General features: G+C 40.0%; 1 non-coding gene across 1 annotated transcript; it reads right to left on the bottom strand.

Annotated features, from left to right (window-relative positions):
* Positions 1-421: 421 nt before the first annotated feature.
* Positions 422-528, bottom strand: LOC111759569 (U6 spliceosomal RNA). Its single transcript, XR_002793509.1, has one exon. It is a non-coding gene; the product is annotated as a U6 spliceosomal RNA (small nuclear RNA).
* Positions 529-15,822: the final 15,294 nt, after the last annotated feature.

Below are 15,822 nucleotides of genomic sequence, written 5' to 3'. Positions count from 1 at the left end.
GAACTTACAACACAATCATACACATGTGTAGAATTCCCATACAACACCCCTTCATCAATGCATCACACCATGGTAGAACATTTTTCACAAATTATGAGATAATGTCATCAGACTATTACCACCAACCGTGGTCCATAGTACACATTAGGCACACTTTTTCCCAACCTCCTCAATATCAACACAGTACATCTTTGGCATTGGTGCAAGAATATTACAGTATTGCTGTTACCCACAGTCCATAGATCATACCAATTGTATTTTCCCATGTTTCTCCACATTCCTACCACCCTTCAATAGTGATATATATCTGCTCTAGCTCACAGAAGGACACTCTTGCATCTGTCTGTACCCTCAATCACAATTCTCATCCACCTCTGGGTTCACTGTGTTATTCAGTCCCTAGATTATTCTCTAGCTTTTTAAAATTATGGAACACTTCACAAATATGCATGCCATCCTTGTGCAGGGGTCATGCTAATCTTGTCTGTAGCATTCCAATTTTAGTATATGTGTTGTTGAAGTGAGCACGCATAAAGAATTTTTTTTAGTTTTTTCAATTTTATTTATTTATTTTAATGAATCAATTTTATTGATACATATTAAGTATACAATTCTTCCAAAGTGTACAATCAATGGTATTTAGTATAATCACATAGCTGTGCATTCATCACTTCAATCATTATTAGAGCATTTTCATTATTTCAGTAATAATAATAATAAACAAAAAACATAGAAACAAACAAGAAAATTCTTCACCTCTCAGTCTCTCTGTTTCCCCTATTGTACATTGCTGTTATTTCTGGCTATTCTTGCACAATTATTTATTTATTATTTTATTGCAATATAGTCACATACGATACAATCTATCTCAAGTGTATAATCAGTGGCTTTTAGTATAATCACAATGTTGTACACTCAGCATCACAAATTTTAGAATTATTTCATTACTCCAAAAACAAAAACTCTACACCCCTTAGCATGCCTTCCCTAGCCCTATATAACCACTAATCAAATTTCATCTTTATAAATTGATTTATATTTGCATTTTATATAAATGGAATCATACAATATGTTACACAATATATTTAGTTCATAGCAATGCAATTATACAGTATGTGTCCTTTTGTGTCTGGCTTGCTTCACTCAACATAACGTCCTCCCAGTTCATCCATGTTGTCATATACTTTATGACTTCATTTCTCCTTACAGCTGCATAATATTTCATCATTAGTCTGGCAGATGGTAGTGAAGCCAGTATGAAGAAGGGAATACCTTTTTCGGGGGGGCAGCGGAATTCCTTTTTTTCCATTTTTTTTTTAATTTTTAAAGAAGCTTTATATCACATAAATGTTACATAAAAAATATAGGGGATTCCCATAAACCCCACCCACTCTTCTTCCCACCCTTTCCCACATTAACAACATCTTTCATTAGTGTGTACATTTGTTACAATTGATGAACACATACAGAAGCATTGCTACTAAGCTGGTCTATAATTTACATTATAGTTTACACTTTGTACCACACAATTTTATAAGTTTTGACAAAATGTATAATACCTGTATCCATCATTGCAATGTCATGCAGGACAATTCCAAAGTCCCAAAAATGCCCCATGTTACACCTATTCTTCCCTCACTCTCCCCTCAGAACCTCTGGTGACCACTGCCTTTATATCAATGACACAAGTTCTTCCGTTGCTAGAATAATAATGTCTACTTTAGTCCATAGCTACATTCCCCCTTTGTTTGTTCATTCCTCTGTCTCGAGGATTTGGGGATGGTAATGCCCACTTGGTTTCTGACCAAGAGGAGGCTTAGATCCTGTGGGGTAGATAGATGGAACTGTCTTGCTTGCAGTTGTAGATACTCTCTGTTTTGAGAGATAGGTATGGTCCATCTTCATCCTTTTGTTAGTTGTCCTGGGCAAGTCTAGTGAAATAGAGAGTAGGTGTTGCAACTACGCTGAGATTCAGGGCTCATTCAACATATAAACAGACCAAAGACCAAGGATCTGGGACACGGGAATGTCTTTTAATATTGTTTTATTACTGTAACATAGCGTTCCCACACAGAAGTCTACCCAGAACGGTCACACCGTTCAACAGACAAAAACAACTTCCAATTTATACACAAATTGTTTATGTTTCGCTGTTGCTTCAACACTTCCTCCACCCATCCAGCTACTGCCTCTCTCCAAAAACAACAAAACAAAACTGCTATACTAAACACTTGTATAGTAAACTTGCAATCACAGTGAGGGGAAAAGGGTCATCATCCCAAGTCCCACCCAAATGATCACATGGACCATCTTAGTGCAGTCAGATGACTGAAGTTTGACTAACTTGACAGGGAGCAACTAGATTCTGGCAAGTGACCGAGGTGACAAAGGTGAAAAGAGGGAATACCAATGGGTAAGTACTCTCCAAGAAGGCTTTGGCAGGATGGCTGTCACACAGCGAGGTTACAAGGCACAAAACCAGGCTGACAGTTCCCACAATGAGATAAATGAAGACACCTACAAGGAAAAGAACAACAATGGCTCCTGCCCACTGGACAGGAGAAGCACCTGACTAACTGCGTCATTGTCTGTCTCAATATGGCCCCATTTGTTTATGGAAAGTCCCCTTCTTTGTTCTGAACAAATTGACCCATTTGCTTCATTTTTTGCGTTTAATTGTCATCTGTATGTTTGCAAAACACGCCAGTGGTGTTCATTATGGAAAATTAATATTAGCGTTTCTGTAAGACAACCATCAGCCCTCGTTTTCACTCTTTCCCACCTCTCCCCCACCCCCACTGTCCTTTGACTAATAGATATCATTTCAACAGTTTGACTAACTGCCGTGTTACAGAAAAGGCAGTAATTTATACTGATGTAATGGCCGTGATAAAAATCATTTGTGTGCTGATTTTATAAATTAGGGTGGAAATGTGAGTGCCTCTGAAAAACGAAGTGCTACCACATGGATTCCACTGTTGCTAATGCTTCATACCTTTCTGCTTCATTAAACCAATTTCACGGGGAGATGAGTTAGAGGAAGAAGCTGTGCTGCTTATGAGATGCAACAATGGTTTATTGAAAGAAATGGGGCTAAGATTAAATTAAGTGCTACTCGAGAAATATGGAAATAAAAAAATATTCAGCCTTCTAGATGGGCAATTCAAAAATATGATAAGTTGGCTCTTTCATACTCCCCAAACTGGCTCATCATAATTGCATAGAACCAAATTCACAGGCTACTAATTAATATTGAAGAGTTTTTTGAAACAACCCTTATGGGTGGGAGAACCTGAGGATGAATTTATTCCATTTCCATTTTGAAATCATGTCAACTCAAAATTTTCTGTGGGCTCCATTATGATAGAGTTGGGATCTTTAACATACTTCCTTAGTTGTTTGCTCACTCTTGAGAAGTGAACACCAATATGAAATAAAAGTGGAGGGCAAAAGAGTGATGATATCAGCTCTTAATCTGTAACAAATGTTCCACAATGGTGTGGTATGTTGGTGAAGAGGTGTTGTATGGGAATTCTACACATGTGCATGATTGTTTTGTAAGTTCACAACTTCTGAGTGTGTGTGTATATCTATGTATATTTAGGGGGAGGGCAAAATGAAAGTAGATCACAGAAAGAAGTCGGGCCATGCATAGGCAACTGGCAACTGCCAAGTCTCACTGATTGTTCTGTTTCCCTGTCTCTTGATTTCAGGTGATCCCATGGCCAGCTGAACACTGATCTATGCTGGTCAGCATTTTGTTGCCTCTCTTTGGATGATGCCCTAAACTGGGGTGGAGACACTGAAAAATAAAGTGTTGGTTGGCATGCTCTTCAGAACAGGTACCAAGAAACTGGGATGGAGCCATTTCTACTGTTCGACTAAATTGCCTACTATTTCCCCTGTTCTGATGAGCTTGAAGTTTTCACTTTCTAGCAACTAAACCCCATTTGTTCCCTGAATTGTGAAGGATGTAAATACAAAGGGATTCATTCATTCAATAAGAGGCTTATGAATACTTGGTGGTTTTTTTTTTAATGCAGAATTTCAAAGTGCAGCTGAGGAGCTGCCATTTTCCTTCCCCCTCACAATGAGATCTCTGTGTTTAAGTGACCCAAGTCCTGGGGTTGAATCCAGCTCTCAGATTAGCACAAAAAACACGTACAGACGCGACTTTCAACCCACCCCCTCCCACCGACCATAAAAGGAGTTCTAAAAAGTGTTCCTCTAGAATAAGAGGGAAGGATTTCATGATTACAACCCTGGCGACCATGTGCCAAGAGCCAGAGACCATATTGCCAATCAAATGGGAAATTCACTGATGTGGAGTCTGCTGCTATGAATCCTGGAATTTGGGGTTCAAGAGACTTGTTTCAAACAGCTCACATGACACGTTTATAATGACAACAAATACTTTACATCCCACTATCAGAGAGGGGTTTGCAGCAACTCCCTTTTTTGGCTCATCATTGCTATTAGCTGCTGTGCATGTCCACCATCATCAAGAAGGGAAAGTGTGTGGCCCCAAGACTCACTTGGCCAACACGGTGATGGCCTTGCAGAGCCAGTGTCATGGTTTGGGGCATGATAAAAAGTATATATTCCACTCAGAAGTAAAGCATCAACTTAAAGAAAATTAAATTTTAGAGAAATGTCAGTATTTGGCTCAGATGCTTCTGCAATAGGGCACGGTCAAGGGTGCCCTTCAACTAACTGGTGACCTTAAACCTCAACTTCCAAAGTGAGAATGCAAAAGTTTATTCCAGATGTTACAAAGGAGTACCTCCCTACCTATGACTTATACTGTATCAAAGTCTACAGTATGTCATGCAAATGGTGAAGGCAGGTTTCACTGCTCAACAGTTACAAAGCTCCAAGGACAAAAAGCACACATGTGGCATTTGTGTACAGTGGTGGAGAAAGAAAGGAAGTTTTAAAAGATAAAGCTGCCTCTACTCAGACCAGTCCCTTTTCCATTCTCCTCACCACCCAAGTATCTAAGTTTCTCTTGTCCCAGACTCAGGTTCCCCCTGGCTCCAGCAACACCCTGAGCAGAAGAATCCTGCTGTCTTACTCAGCAGTCTGTCTCCTGTCTCCACTGTGGCAAGAGCCCTGGAAAGGATGTGCAGAGCTGAGAAGACTCAGGAAAGATACTTCCCTGAGGTGACTACAGGAATGGAAGAGGCTCATTTCCTTCACATATTAAAATCTGGAGAAACTGCAAGCACCTTAGGAGATGTGCCTGAAAGTCACACCATGAGTTGGGAATCAGATGACCAGGAAAGAGGTCACACAATTCTTCCCCTCATTCAGGCCATGGCCTGGCCCAAAAGGTGGCATGGCTGAAATGGCTAACGCTCAACTATTTGCAGGCATTGACCAGTTCTGAGGACAAATGTGAAATGCAATGACCCACTTGTATCATGTAAATAAACCCTACACTCCTTCCCATCACCAGCAATGAAGAAGACAGGTTTGGGTACTTGTGGTTTTCTTTTAATCAGCATTAACTTTGGCGGGCATCCTCATTTATAGATGTCAGGAAACATTCAGTGAAAAACTTGTAGAATGGGATGTGATAATGAGGTTCTAGCCATCTGAGTATCTAACGAGGCCCACGTCCTCCACCACAGAAATGGCTCTATTTCAAGTGCTGTTCTCACTCAGCCAGTTGTGCATCTTCATGGCCTCAGGAGACCTGTTTCTCCATGGTCTCTCCTGGACTGCACACTTCCACTAACACATGCTGGGCTGATCTACATGTCTGACTTTTTGTATGGAAATTTTGGGGAAAAATCCAAAATACAAACTGTGGGTTGAAATATTAAGCATCGCCTTGGTTCCTTGGTATTTACTGTGCCTGAGCTGCACATTTCAAAGTGGCTATTTCTGTATAGCCTATACTGCATTAGGCCAAGAGATTGTTGCATTTGTAACTTTTGCAAAATTGTTTTGGCTGGATTTGTATTACATACAATTTTTTAAAAAAAGAAAATAAAAGAAAAGAATCACTCTTTCAAGTCAGTTTTATCACTGAGCTTATACTTCAAACTAGACTTTCTGTTTGGTCTTTTGCCTCCTACTCCCTTCTGCCCTGCTCTAACTTTCAATGCTGTTCTTTTTCCCATCACAGGGGATTCTATTGGGTAAAAGTGAAAGCATGGCAGCAAAAAAAGCAGTGAAAGTATTTTATAAACCTGCTCTATTTCATATACGTCTTTTAGTATGGCACATATATCTGTTTCCTGTTTTACAACTGGGAATATTAGATGAATAATCAATCCCATATACACTCGTATAATTACCCCCTCCAAGAAACTGAAATTGCTGAGAACAGTTAAGAGACCTGCCTGAAGATGAACATTTAGTTACTTAATCCTAAGCCAGTGCTTCACAATATTGAGAATTCATCTAAATCACCTGCAGAGCTTGATCGAACCCAGATTTGCTGGGTCCCCTCCCCAGTCTCTAATCCAGTAGGTCACGGATGGGGTCTGAGATTTTGCATTTCTAACAAGTTCCCAGGCGATGGTGATGCTGTTGAACTGGAAACCACAAGACCAATAAGACTCACTGCTCTACCCAGTGGGTCTCAAATATTGCTGAACCTTAGAATCACCTATGGATCGCTTAAAAAAAACTAACAAACTAACCTAAGCCTATTCTGCACCTTACATCAATTAAATAAAAATCTCTGGGGATGGGACCAAGGCATCAGTATGTTTTTTTAACAGATCCCCACTTGATCCCAATGTGCAGCCAAGTTTGAAAGCCCATGCTGTGGAAAGGAAAGTCGGGGTATTTTGAGGGGTGATTATGTTTTTGTTTTGTTTTTAGCAAGTGGGGAGAATATAAAACTTACCTTTAGTGCTAAAAATGTTTCCAAGTGCTTTCTCTTCCAAGTAATATCCACAGATGGTTTGCCACAGGTCCAGATATTTGTAATCAAGGGTTTAGGTGACAGGAGCAATAGTACAAGTGGTCTGAGAGAGTGGCCAAAAATTTGACAAGGCAAAGTTAGCCCTTGTAGCTTCCAGAAAACTCTGATCAGAACATCCAGGAGAGGGCCTTCGAAGTGGCTGCTGTGGCAAAAGCATGAGAGTTTATGCTTTCTTTTAAGCCAAAGAAGGTTCCTTAGGCCTATCTGCTTAGCTCTACCTCTGCAGCTCATTTTTTAGAACTATAAAAAACTTTCATTTGTCACTGACGAGGTGCTCCCGCTGCCAGCACTCGCACTAAAGTAGTGGTTCCCAAACTCATCTGCACACAGGAATCACCTGAGGAGCTGTGTCCCACCCCACTGATGGAGGCTTAATAGGTCTTAGGTGGCCTGGGCTCTGGAATTTTTTAAAAGATCCCCCAATATTCTAAAGCACAGACAAGTTTGGGAACTAAAGGGTTAGAGCACAGCATCCTCTTTCAGCCCCCTTCTGTTGGAGCCACTTGCCTGATCTGCCCACCTTAGCCTCCCAATACATTACCTTTTCTAGACACCCATCTACAACAGTGTCTGTCTCAGTGAGTCAGGGCTGCTAAAACATAGTAGCACAGACCGGATGTGAGAAATTTACTGTCTCACTGTTTTGGAGGCTAGAACTGAAAGTTTCAGAAGTGGCATGATCCCTATGAAGGCTGTAGGAAAGAATCTGTTCCAAGCCTCTCTCTCTTCTGGCTTCCGGCAGTAGCCAGTAACCCATGGCATTCCTTGGCTTGTGCCATAACTCAGTCTCTGCCTCTGTTGTCATGTGACCATCTATCTTCACTCTCCATGACTCCTCTCTCCTTACGAGGACATAGTGGATTAAGGGTCAACCCTATTCCAGTCAGCCCTATGTCCATGTGAAATGACCATATCTCTAAATAAAGTTGCTTTCTGAAGTACTGGGGATTAGGTCTTTCACATAGCTTTGGGGGTGGACACACAACTCAACCCATAACACTATCTAAAGGGATTTTTTCACTTGGGGCTGGTGGTAGTGAGAGAAGGGTTACCTGATAATGATGGTACTCTCACCGTGAGATGAGAAAGGTGACGCAGGTATTAACCTAGACAGCCATCTAACCCCTTGCTAGTCAGTGTATGGTCCATGGCCAGCAAGATCGACATCACCTGGAAAGTTTTCAGAACTGCAAGTACTTGGGCCATATCCCCAAACTGCTGACTACTCAGGTGATTTGTATGCACACTGAGAAGCACTGGTCTGCTCCTCCACCTCAAGTCTTGTGTCCAGAAAACAGCTTCTCTTTTACTTAGGGTTGCAAGATGCAACCAACAAAAATTCAGAATGTTCAATTAGATTTGAATTTCAGGAAAACCATGACTAATTCTTTAGCATGAGCCATTCCCATGCAATACTTGCTTCTTGTTTTATTACTGGCAAACCCACAGTCACTCAAATTCAATAGTTCTTCTGGTACCTAGATCTCAGTGTTCCTCCAGGACCATGGTTCTGTTCTCTTGCATTTCAACCCCATTGAGTCATTCTAAATATACCCCTGGCTGATATAGCCTGGTGTCTGGGACCCAACCCCAGAATAGCATGGGCTAGCAGTCTTACTAGGCTCACTCAAGCTCCACAAATGCCATCTGATCATCCCTGACATCACCTCTAATACATTCTACCTTGGGAGCTATGCAAACTCTTAGCCCCATGTAGTTACAACAACTGCATCTCTCCCTGTTCTGCCTGGATCTTTCATCACTTGGGTTCTGAGTCATTCGCTGAGCTTCTTCTGGTTTCCTCTTACTATGGGTTGCTAGGTCTAGGCCAATCTTATAGTTTAAAGGCCACTTCCTTGTTTGGGGGCTTTTACACTAATTTCAGACTCTTAAGTCTCTATGCCCTCCACTGTTTCAAGGCAACAATCCGAGTAAGAATCATCTTCAGTCAGTTTTACAACTCTAGCTATCTCAGCTCCTAATTGACTAGGGCACAGAAATCATCACAATTGAAACCTAAGGAGGACTACTCCATCTGCAAAATGCTTGAAGCTTCCTAGCCAGGTATGCATGGCCCTCTCTCTTCTGTGCATGCTCCTCATTAAACTTAGAACTGGTGGAGTAGCATCTAGGCCATTCTAGTTTGGGGATGTGAAAAATAACGTTCTTCAAGTTGACTACAATTGGCAAAGCCTTTCAGTAAGGTAGTGACTGCATGCTATTTCCTACATCACACGGTGAGACATTCCTCTTTCATGTATTCGTATGCACCTGCCCAAGTTATGTGCATACGCTTCAGAGGATTCAAAGAACTCTGAAGCTTCCCTGTGAGGTTCATGGGCTCTAGACTGAAAACCTTTGTTCTCCAAGATGGACAGGGGCCCTGGCTCCTAGAAAAATACATGCATCATTTCCAGCTCGTAATAATAATCCAATACATTTGTATTTTGCTTTTCAGCAAAAGTATCTTCAGATCCCTTATCTTGTGTCACAACAACTCTGAAAGTGGGTATTTTGGTCACTGTTGTACATATAGATCAGTGGTATAGACTCAACTTAAGCGACTTATTCATTAGACTTTACATTACACCATAATCATAAGTTAAAAAATGGAATTTTGAGTCAATCCAATTATTTGACCTTGGATAACCAAGAAAACACATAGCACCTGAATTAGGATTTTAAAAATTAAATCACATCATATTGATTTAGGAATATAAACATCATGTACAGGCAATGACAAGAGGGGCATTGGAAAACTGGTTGACTAGTTCTTTTCTAGGACATGATCCCAAACAGTCCTTTATTCCTCATGATCAATCAAAATTTTCTCACTTGCAATTCCCTAGTGGAAAGAGTCTTTGGAGACAGAGACCCAAATTCAAATCCCTTCTTAGCCAGGTGAAATCAGGCAAGTCACTTAAACTCTCTGGTCTCAGGTTTTCCATATTCAAAATGGGGTTGACCTTTTTCACCATTTGTGGGAATGTAGAATGGTACAGTCATTCTATTAGCACTGTTTGGCAGTTCCTAAGGAAGTGAAATATAGAATTGCCATGTGATCCAGCAATAGCACTTCTAGGTATATACTCAGAAGAACTGAGAGCAGTGACACAAAAAGACATCTGCACACTGATATTCACAGCGGCATTATTCACAATTGCCAAAATATGGAAACAGGTGTCCATTCCCTGATGAATGGATAAACAAACTGTGGAGTATATATACAGTGGAATATTATAGAGTTGTAAGAAGAAATGCAGTCATGAAGCATATAACATGGATGAACCTGGAGGACATTATGTTGAGTGAAGCAAGCCAGACACAAAAGGAAAAACACTGTATGATTGCACTACTGTGAACTAAATATATTGTGTAAACTCATGGAGTTAATAATTAGAATACAGGTCACCAGAAAATGGAAGGAGGGTGGGGAATGGAAAGCGGAGAGTTAATCTGTGCAAAACTGATAAAAAGGTTGTTTGTAAATCTTTGAAAATGAAGAGAAGTGGTGAAAGCATTTCATAGTGTTTGTAACTAGCAGAGCTATGATATGGATATGACAGTGGTTGAAAGGAAATTCTAAGGGTCTGTAAATTACTAAAAGGAAAGCTAAAAAATATAACATGGGACTGTATAACAGAGTGAAACCTCATGAGAAATATGAAAAGGGGTGATATTGCATATATAAGATGGTTTTTATTAATACAAAATATAAATACAAATAAACGAGAAAGACAGAAACAGAAACAGAATAGCAGCTATGTATGGCAGGGAAGCACAGAGAGATTGAGAGGTGATGAGTTTTTTGTCTGTTTTTTGTTTATTATTGTCACTATTGGAATAATGAGCATGCTCTAGGAATGACTGAGGTGATGAGTGCACAGCTATGTGGTTATTCCAAATACCACTGATTGTACACTTTGGATGGATTTATGCTTTATTAATATGTACCAATAAAATTGATTTGTTTTTTTTTTAAATGAGGCTGATAATAGTAGTGACCTCAAAGAGCTGTTGAGAGGTAGGTAAAACCATGTATGTTCAGCACTCAGGGAGTGAGTGAGCTGTAGGTGCTCAGTCGGTGAGAACTTCCTGCACCGCCAGCAAGAAGAACTGTGCAGCTTTACAGGCAGCACTCTGCTCCCCCAAATGCCTCAAATACAGAAAATGCTATTTCTAACAATTAGCAAACCCTATGAGCTATTTTATTTTATTTTTTAATATATATTTTTATTTTTTAGAAAAAGATATTTAGATTACATGAATGTTACATAAAAATAGAGGGAATTCCCATATGCACTGCTCCCTACACCTCCCACATTTTCTCACATTAACTACATCCTTCATTAGTGTGGTACATTCATTACAATTGATGAAAACACTTTGGATCATTGCCACTAAGCATGGATTGTAGTTTACATTGTACTTTACACTCTATCCTGCACATTTTTGCCAATTATGGCAAGATATGTAATGGCCTGTATCTTTCATTGTAATGTCATTCAGGACAATTCCCAAGTCCTAAAAATGCCCCATATTTCCCCTGTTTTTCCCTCTCCCTACACTAGGAACCTCCAATGGCCACCGCTTCCACATCAATGATATAATTTCTTCCATTGCTAGAATCACGATAAGTCTATAGTAGAATATCAGTAAGTCTACTTTAGTCCATGGTTCATTACCCAATTCTGAGAATTCTGGGATGGTGATACCTACTCCACCTCTAATTGAGAGGGGGCTTCGATCCCATGGGGCAGATGGATGGAACTCTCTTACTTACAGTTGTAGACTCTCTCAGTTCCTTGGGATGATTATTGTCCATCATAATCTCCTTGTTAGTCATCCTGGGTAAGTCCAATGAACTAGAGAGTAAGTGTTACAATTTTGTTGAGATTCAGGGCCCAGCTGGCACATGGACAGCTCAAAGAGTTTAATCTCTTGGATGTATACTTATCAATCCTAGTATTAATTATAGGTTCAAATAGAAGGGTCAGAAGAACCATGTTTAGGGAAATCACAACTGAATCCAACTCTGTCAAATGGGGGAGCATAAATTCCAAAGTAGGGCCCACTGGCAAGGCATCAAACTCCTGAGCTAACTGCCCTGAGTATAGTGTCTCTTTGTTTCCAGAGCTCTCACAAGCCCCACTATTTTGAGGTAGTATTTACTTTGGCAGTCAATGAGATCCTGCTGAAACCATGCATAAGTGTAACCTCTGGAAAGACCTCTTGACTCACAATGAAGTCTCTTAGCCATATAAACTCATTTGTCTTTACCTTTTCCCCCTTTTGGTCAAGATCTTTTTCCAGTTGCATTACTAGTTGATGCTTGGAAGTAATCCCTCAGTGCCAGGGAGGCTCATCCCCGGGAGTCATGTCCCACACTGGGGGGAAGGTAATGCATTTATATGCTGAGTTTGGCTTAGAGAGAGGCCCCTATGAGCTATTTTAAAGTATTGAAATCTACTTTATCTGTCTCTGAGACTCTGCTCAGGTGTGCATAAGGGCAATCCTTCTGACAACCTCCAGACTCTTTTTTAGAGACTCATAGCCATAAAAACTCATTTGTCCTTTCCATTTCCCCCTTACTTTAGGTCAAACAGCATTTTTAACTTTATTATATGTAGACAGGGATATTCTGCTGGTCCACGTTGAACCTTTAATTCAAGGTCATTTTCTAGTTACATCATCAGCTGGTACTTGGTAGTGATCCCTCGGTGCCAGGGAGGCTCATCCCCGGGTGTCATGTGCCATGCTGGGGGGAAGGCATTGCATTTACATGCTGAGTTTGGCTTCGAGACTGGCCACATTTGAGTAACACTGAGGCTGTCAGGAGGGAACTCTTAGGCACAGTGCTGCTCTAGGCCTTGTTCTTATTTCAGGTGTATAGGCTCACAAGCATAGTCATTAGTATCAGGGGCTCACTGTTGGACCCTCATTCCTTCCTGGTCCTTACTGTTCCACCTGGGGGACCGCCGCTGCTCCCCTAGGGACCACGACAGAGCCCCCCCCCGCCGGCCAGGAACCCAGTACCCCCCCAGCTGTTGTTTTTAATTGTTTCCACTATGAGTATATCCAAACATTTCCATGCACCCTGGACACATGCCCTGTATAACTCCCTGTCAACCATATATTGCCTGTCAATAACATCCCATACCAGTATTCCTCCACTGCCATTGTTGAACCACTCTGTGATCCAAAACTTCCTGAAAAGTGAAGCCCAATATAATGCCAGGTTCCCTTAATAGTAAAATGGAATATAGCGATGAGTTTAAAGGTTAGATATAGAATACATATTGATTTGGAAAAATTCTACATCCTATCTTTTTCTTTTTTTCTTTTTTCCTAATTATTGAGCAGTTGGCCCTTCTTTGGAGCTGGTGTTTCTACATGATGGAGCTGGACTCAGATGTGATCTCTTTTCACAAGCCTTTCATGCTACTTTACTGGAATTGCAGTTGGTGCTGGTGTTTAAGATATATCTAGGGGATTTGAATCTCTGGACTGACAATATGATAGCCAGGCCCTGACCTCAACAAACTTCAGCTCCTACACTCTGATTTATTGGCCTTACCCCACTCAGCTAACATGGAGTTGAAGAATGTCAACCACCACACCATGGAGCCTAGAGTGTCTACAACTGAAAGCAGGAGGAGTGCATCCAGTATCCATGTGGAATCTAAGCCCCTTCTTGACAAAGATGTGGAATGGACACAACCAAGCCAAGGTCCACAGGAAGGAGGAATACAGTAAGGATTAGAGTGGACTTAATGACATTCTATTCATGAACTGTTGTGGTTAATAATCGAGAAAGTGGCATTGGTGTGGAAAAAGTGGCCATGGTGGCTGCTGGGTGCGGGGAATGGGAGGAAGAGATGAGATGTGGAGGCATTTTGGGGACTTGTAGTTGTCCTGAGTGGTGCCCCAGGGACAATTGCTGGACATTGTATGTCCTCCCATGGTCCACTGGATGGAACGTGGGAGAGTGTGGGCTATGGTGTGGACCACAGGCCATGGGGTGCAGTGATGCCCAGAGATGTACTCACCAGATACAATGGATGTGTCATGATGATGAGGGAGAGTGTTACTGTGGGGGGAGTGGTGGGGTGGGGGCGGTGGGGGTGAATGGGGACCTCATATTTTTTTAATGTAATATTTTTTAAAAAATGAATAAATTGAGAATTTGGAAAAAAAATAAAGTATTGAAATCATACAGACTACATGTCTTTTGATAGAATCAAACTAGAAATCAGAAACAGAAAGATATAAGGAAATCTCCAAACACTTGCAAATTAACACATACCTTAATAATCCATGGAGCAAAGAGGAAGGAGGAAAATTAAAAATGTGGAGAATGAAATACAAATGAAAATATAATATATCAAAATATGTGGAGTTCAGCTAAAGCTGTGCTGAGTGGGAAGTTTATAGCACTAAATTCTTATATTATAAAAGAGGAAAGGTCTCAAATTAACAATTTGAGTTCCTATCTTAGGAAAACTAGGGAAAAAAGAGCAAAATAAACCCAAAGCAAGCAGAATGAAGGAAATTATAAATATGAGAGCAGACATCAACGAAATTGAAAAGAGAGAAACTATAGAGAAAATCAGTGAAATTAAGTGCTGGTTCTTCAGGAAAAAAATCAACGAAACTGATAAACCTATAGCAAGACTGACAAATATAAATATAAAGAGAGAGAGAGAGAGAGAAGATATAAATAAACATCAGGAATGAAATGGGGGTTATCACAGCAAATCCTGTATTCATTAAAAGGAAAATAAGAAAACGCTATAAACAACATCATGCTCATAAATCTGACAACTTAGAAGAAACAGATCAGTTCCATGAAAACCACAAACTACCAAAATCCAACCAAGATGAAACACACATCCTGATGGTCTATGACCATTAAAAGGTTGAATTTATAATTAACCCTAACTCCCTCCCCCTAGAAAAAAGAGAAATCTCTAAGCCTGGATGGTTTCACTAGGGAATCTGATCAAACATTCAAAGAAGAATTAACACCAATTTTACACAATCTATTTCAGAAGATAGAAGAGGGGAGAATACTTCCCAACTCATTTTATGAAGCAAACATTACCCTGATACTAAAACCAGGTAGACAGTGCAACAAAAGAAATCTGCAAATGAATATCTATCATGAATTTAGATTAAAAAGTTCTCAAAAATATTAGCAATGCCAATACAGCAATGAATAAAAGAATTATACACCATGATCAAATGAGATTTATTCCAGGGATATAAGCCTGGCTCGATACTCAAATATCAATCAGTATAATCCACCATATCAACAAGCTAATGAAGAAAAGTCACATGATCATATCAATTGATTCAGAAATAGCACTTGACAAATTTCAATAGCCATGCATGGTTTTTTAAAAACTAAGCAAATTAGAAATGAAAGGGGAAAAATTCAAACTTGACGGAAAGCATCTGCAAAAACCTTGTTAACATCATACTTATGGTGAAAAGCTGAATACTTTCCCCTAAGATTCAAAACAAGCAATGATGTCAGCTTTCACTCTTTTTTTAAGGCTGGTACAAGTTTTCACTCTTTTTTTTTTTTTTTTTAAGGCAAGAAAAGGAAATTAAGGGCATAGAGATTGGAAAGGAAGAAGTAAAACTGTTTCTACTTGCAGGTAACATGACTGTATGTGTAGAAAAAAACAAGAAATCAACACAAAAACTCCTAGAACTAATAAATGAGTTCAGCAAGGTTGTAGGACACAAGATCAACACATAAAGATCAACCACATTTCTTTATGCTAATTATAAAAATGTAGACCAAAACTAAAAATACAATACCTCTCACAATCACTTCAAATAAAATGAAATACTTAAGCATAAATCTAAAAAAC

This window comes from Dasypus novemcinctus, chromosome X, assembly GCF_030445035.2.
Source record: "Dasypus novemcinctus isolate mDasNov1 chromosome X, mDasNov1.1.hap2, whole genome shotgun sequence".
In the NCBI taxonomy this organism is placed as follows: Eukaryota; Metazoa; Chordata; class Mammalia; order Cingulata; family Dasypodidae; genus Dasypus; species Dasypus novemcinctus.
Note: the sequence above shows the minus strand (reverse complement) of the source record. Positions and strands in the feature narration are given on the sequence as shown.